Source organism: Podarcis pityusensis (genome assembly GCF_964106645.2).
Source record: "Podarcis pityusensis genome assembly, chromosome: 14".
Classification (NCBI taxonomy): Eukaryota; Metazoa; Chordata; class Lepidosauria; order Squamata; family Lacertidae; genus Podarcis; species Podarcis pityusensis.
In genome coordinates this window covers 9,545,810-9,552,370 of record NC_138039.1, presented here as the reverse complement: position 1 = coordinate 9,552,370, position 6,561 = coordinate 9,545,810, and positions in this window count along the sequence as shown.

Here is a 6,561-nt window from a genome sequence, read left to right as displayed (position 1 = left end):
TCCTCCCGCCGCCGGCTCGGCCTGGACCCATATCCTCTCCCCGCCCGCCCACAGCCAGCCCTGCACGTGTCCGACGGGGCGGTCCGCGAGGCGGAGCCGGAGGGCGGCGGGAATGTCCCAAGTTGCTGGGCATTGTTATTCAAATGGAGTGTGTGCACCGCATCATGTGATCGATTACGCGAGCCGGGGCTTACCTGCCCCCCCCCCAATATTTTATTCAAGTTGGCACCCCTGTCCAAGACAGAGGACCATCCAATCTCTGCTTAAAAACCTCCAAGGATGGAGAACCCACCACACTCCGAGGGAGACCGTTCTACTGCTGAACAGCTTATTGTCAGAAAGTTCTTCTTGATGTTTATATGGAATCTCCTTTCTTATAACTTGAAGCCATTGTTTCCAGTCCTACCCTCCAGAGCAGGATAAAGCAAACTTGCTCTCTCTTCCACGTGACAGCCCTTGAGATATTTGAAGATGGCTATTATGGGAGGGACACGAGTGGCGCTGTGGGTTAAACAAGAGAGCCTAGGACTTGCCGATCAGAAGGTCGGCGGTTCGAATCCCCGTGATGGGGTGAGCTCCCGCTGCTCGGTCCCTGCTCCTGCCAACCTAGCAGTTCGAAAGCACGTCCGGCGGGAAGGTAAATGGCATTTCCGTGCGCTGCTCTTGTTCGCCAGAAGCGGCTTAGTCATGCTGGCTACTTGACTCGGAAGCTGTATGCCGGCTCCCTTGGCCAGTAAAGCGAGATGAGCGCTGCAACCCCAGAGTCGGTCACGACTGGACCTAATGGTCAGGGGTCCTATCATCTCTCCTCTCTGTCTCTTTCCCAGGCTAAACATACTCCTTCAACCATTCCTCATACGGCTTGGTTTCCTCTGCGTAAGTTCCAGCTTGTCAACATCTTCCTTAAACTGTGGTGCCCAGAGAAGTGGACACAGTGTTCCAGGTGTGGGCTGACCAAGCCAGAATAGAGCCGTCCTCTTCTTCTCATTTCATAAAGTCATTCTACTGGCGGTACGTATTACAAGACATTTGGACGTGTTCCATGATTTTGGCAAGTGAAACCGTAGGAGGCACATGCAACAGGCTGGGCTCCTAGTCTGGATGGCTGAGTGTAGACAACCTCCAGGGTCAAAGACCTTAAGGGTCCACAGGACTCAGTGGGTTTTGTTGTTAGTTTATTTCACTCCCCCCACCCCGCAAACAAAAATCTAAAGAGGCAGCTTCCCACTGCCCAATTCTGCATTCTACATCTTGCCCTCCAGATGTTGTCAGACTCCAGGTAAGACTGATGCTTGCAGTCCAGGAACATCTGGAGTGCCACAGACTCCCTCCCTCCTCGTGTGTTTTTTTTAAAAATAACATTTTATTTTTTACCAACCACCAAAACACAAACAGTCAAATCCCCCAGGTGGCTGATACATTGGGTATACACAGCGGCGTAGAGTGAGTTGTCAGCACCCGGGGCAAGGCAAGTAATTTGCGCCCCCTAACCCGGGGCAAGGCAAGTAATTTGCGCCCCCCCAACCCCTAACCTGCCGATCTGAGTCGAGTTGCTGCTGGCGCTGCCGCCCAAACCACGCCGCTTGCCCGGAGGAGGAGGGGGGCAGAGAGGCGAGGAAAATGCAACATGGCCCAGCAGCTGCAGCAGCAGCAGCGGAGGCGGGGCTGTGAGGAGGGGCTGCCTGGCACGTCCTCCGCGGCCCTGACGCGCGGGGCTGAGAGCCGCTGCCTGCCGGACGCCTTCAGCCCGCGCGCGCGCACAGCTCGTCGGTTCCACGAGACATGGGGCTCTGCTACAGCCTGCGCCCGAGGCTCTTCGGCGACTCCGGAGGCAGCGAGCGCGCCCCCCCAGATGTTGCGCCCGGTGCGGCCGGCCCCCCTGGCACCCCCCACGCTACGCCACTGGGTATACATAATCAATAATATACATATTCAATAATATTCAATAATAACATAGTCAAATCAACCCTCCCTCCTGGTGTAGGACAACTATGCTTCTCCTTTTTATTGTTTATCCCTCATTTATTCCTCTTCCCTTTTCTCTCTCCTCCTTTTATTTCCTTCTCCCCATCCCCACCAAATGTAGGATTCTAGCATCATCAATCAGGCACGGGGGTGTGGGAGGGAGAGGCAGGTTGGTGAGTTCTGGCACCTCTTTTTCTAGAAAAATAGCACTGGGTATTGTCCCAGATTCCATCTTCAGCTAGGGCTGGGACAGGATCCCTGCCTAACAGTAAGGAAGCATAGGATACAGCTCTGGGGTTTACTGAATTAGTAACGAAACACACTGGGAGGAAAAGGATGTCTGCTCCATGGTTGCAAAGGGTTCTGTGGTCTGAATTAAAACACTTACGAAAAGAAGAATGGAAACTTTCATCTTTCTTTTCACAGAAAAGAAGTTGAAAACTAATGTTGAACTGTACTGAATCCAGACTCTCAGCTAGACCTTTGGGGTGTGATGCTGCTGAGCTGCTGGGCTAGAGGCACAGCAAAGAAGTACTGGACACTTTTAGGTTATGGGATATATATTTTTTTCAAGAAGGGCAATTTGCCAAGTCTTGGAATCTGCATAGAGATCAGAGGTCTTCCGAAACTTGGAGATTGCAGCTCAGGCTGCTGTCCACTCACTTGAGGATGACATAATCGGCTTCTGTTTGCATCATTAAATATATGCTGTGGCAGACATGCAAATTAGAAAGATTAAAACCACTTTGTGAAAGCCACTACAGCAGTACCTCGGTTTAAGAACAGCCCCGTTTACGAACCATTCGGTTTACGAACTCCGCAAAACTGGAAATAGTGTCCCGGTTTGAGAACTTTGCCTTGGTCTAAGGACAGAATCTGAATGGTGGAAGGGCACCGGCGGTGGGAGGCCTCATTAGGGAAAGTGTGCCTCAGTTTAAGAACGGTTTCGGTTTAAGAACAGACTTCCGGAACGGATTAAGTTCGTAAACCGAGGTACCACTGTGCTAGTTTCACATATGGCAAGTGGGGGGGGGAGCTTTGGCTCTCCAGGTGTCGCTGAACTACAACTCCCATCATCCCTGGCCATTGGTCATGCTTGCTGGGTTTCACACCTCCGGTGGGTGGTATCCGTGGTGTCACCTGCAGTATGAATATCTTCAGCAGTGTGCTTTCAGACATACAGTGGTACCTCGGGTTACATACGCTTCAGGTTACAAACGCTTCAAGTTACAGACTCCGCTAACCCAGAAATAGTACCTTGGGTTAAGAACTTTGCTTCAGGATGAGAACAGAAATTGTGCTCCGGCGGAGCGGCAGCAGCGGGAGATCCCATTAGCTAAAGTGGTGCTTCAGGTTAAGTACAGTTTCAGGTTAAGAATGGACCTCCAGAACGAATTACCGGTAAGTACTTAACCCGAGGTACCACTGTACTAGAATAAGAAATGCTTGAGGGAGAAACTTTTGGAATAACATTGGGATATCAGCTCCGCGCAAGGCATGACGGATAGCAGCAACAGCTGGTAAAGATAGATATAATATTTTACAAGGACAGGAAGAAACGACGTGGACAGAATAAATGTCACAGAACAGGCAGAACAAGGATGTACGAGATCTTCACTTGTGCACTAATAAATCATTAAATGTGTCAATATGCATAGAAGTTATAAATATTGCAGCTGTTGTATAAGGGATTGCTATTAGGACTGGAATGTAATTGAAATCAAGATGTGATTATGTGATTTCGTACTTGAATGTTTGATACTGGGAATTGTATTGTAATTTGGCATTGATATAATGAGGCTATTATTGGATTATTGTAATTGAAAACTAATAAAAATTATTATAGGGAAAAAATAAAGCTCAAAAATCACCCGCAGGACTACAGGCAGATTCAGAAAACAAATCACACTTTAACTGAATGCCTGTGATGCTGTTTGATAAATGGGAGGATACCTGAAAATCTTGATACTGATAGAAAAATGTACAACTTCTTTATGAGAACCCTGAATCAGGGAAAGCTATCTATGCATCATATTTTTGAAGGATAACGAGAGGAACGCCTCTCAGGACGTAAACCAGACTTCGATGGCTGTTCTCTTTAAAAATGTTTATTTCCCCTCACAGACTCACCAGGAGAACGTCCTAGAGAAGTCTCAGAAGAGGGAGGCTCTGAGCCAAGGGAGTGGTGTTGGGACACAGAAGAGAGAGCAGATTGGCTGGATGCTGAACAAGCAACAGGCTTGAGTGAGAGAGAGGAAGAACAGGCAGAAAGCACTACAGACGTAAGACAGGCAGCTGAGGCTGTAGCAGATTCACAGGAGCCTGCCAGTCCTCCCTTGTCTCCAAGGGCACGGAGGGCTTTGCATGAGGCAGAGCAAAGAGCGCAGAGGGTACAGGGGACCCCTTCCCTACCAAGTTTAAGAATGCTGAGAAAACAGCCAGACGGGGAGGAGACTTGGGGGGAAGTGGGAGGACCAGATCATCAGTTCTGACAGCTGCTTTACCGGGTCCAGTCTTGCTTTGTTTGTATTCTGTTTCCGTGAATAAAGAATCAACTTTATTGCTCGTCTCTGAGTCTCCGTGCTGACCTGTAGCTGAACCAGCCCTGACATCACGCTTGCCTTCCAAGCTTGTAAAGGCAGGGACAGGGCGGGGAGTTTCTGATCGTATAAAACATACAGCAATAGCAGCCTGAAGGATTTATTTCCAATAAAGGCCAGTATCCTTTACTCAACAGCCCGCAGTCCTGGAGGAGACAGGGTGTGTGCCTAATACTCCCATCAAGGGGCAGAGGGGATAAGTTTGGAGCCTTGATCCCCCTCCTGTGCAACAGGGGTAGCAAACTGCTGGTCTTCCGGATGTTGCTGGACTACAAATCCCATCATCCCTGACTGTGGCTGGAGCTGATGGGAACTGGAGTCTGGCAACTTTTGGAGAGTTGCAGATTCTCCACCTTACCCCGCTTCACCGCAGAGCATTGCCAAAACACCCGTGAGAGTCTATTGCCACTCCCATTTCACAGATGAGGAAATGGAGCACCAAAAAGAGTGGAAAACCCGTGGATGAGCGGGGAATTTGAACCCAGGCCCAGTGCTCCGCCCACTGGGCTATATGAGCAGCAGCAGAGACACCGAAACTTTCTCCAGGTTTTCACCACGAAGGTATTTATCCAGAGTTTCCACAGGCGGTAGCCTGAGCAGCCACATAATTACAGCTTTGGGCAAACAGAACTTGTACCTTGCTTTGTAAAGATACCGGACTCTGCATCCCTTGCATAAGAGGGATGCTAATGGGCGCTCTAATGTATACGTAAAGAGAGTTTTGGCCATCAGCTGGTTCAAAGCATTTATACCTGTATCCTCATTCCCGGGTCCCACTGCTGCTATTTCCTCCCCACCCTTAACATTTATTAATATTTATTCAGGTCTAGAATAGAGTAGGTCGATTATTTTCATTTCCAGGTGACCTATTTGTCGAGTATTCACAGGAACACAGGAAGTTGCCGTACTTTAGGCCATTGTGCACCCAGCTCAGTGTTGCTGTCGTCATCACACCACCCTTCATCCGCAGATCTCAGGGCAGTTCACAACATAAAAATACAATATAAAACCACAACATACATGATAAAACAAGAACAACAAACCAATAAACCCCTCCCTCCTCCCACAATCACTGTTAAAAGATGTACAGTGATACCTCGGGTTACAGACACTTCAGGTTACAGACTCCGCTAACCCAGAAATAGTACCTCAGGTTAAGAACTTTGCTTCAGGTTGAGAACAGAAATCGCACAACGGTGGCACAGCAACAGTGGGAAGCCCCATTAGCTAAAGTGGTGCTTCAGGTTAAGAACAGTTGCAGGTTAAGAATGGACCTCTGGAACGGTAACCAGAGGTACCACTATATAAGATGTTAATGGCCAAAGGCCTGAGGAACCCTACACTGAAGGCTCCACAAGGCTGAATAGCACACCCCAAGCATCACCCTCTGGAAATGTCCATCCAAGTACGACTGGAACCACCGCAAAGCAGTGCCACCCGCCACCCCTAACTCAAGATAGCCACTAGTTAATGACCGCCCATCTCCAGCATTTCTGACAAGTGTATCTTCCAGCCCCAACCGGAGACACCAGGGGTCAAACCTGGGACATTCTGCATGCAAAGAAGATGCTCTGCCACTGAGCTACCGCACTTCCAAATCTGTCCTGCACAAAGTTTCAAGGAAGGTTATACAACTGAACATTCATTCTGCCTTGTTTGCGGGGAGGTTATGCAAAGTCGCACCCAGGACTATTCCACACTTTTCAGTACATTTTGTTCTGGCAGGTGGCTGTTGCACAAGACGGCTACATTCACGTTAATTGTGCAAGCAGAATTTGATGATACACGTGCCTGAATCCCACCCCTAAAATAGGCAATGTCCTAAGGTAAGGTTACCAGGTGTCCCCGTTTCCCCGGATTTAAAAATCAGTCCCCATACAAAATCCATTGAAGTTGAAAAGTGTCCCCGGATTCATTGAAAAAAATCTGGTAACCTTACCCTAAGGGATCATGGGCACTGTGGCAAATCTCCAGGACAGGGGAGACCAGCTACTCA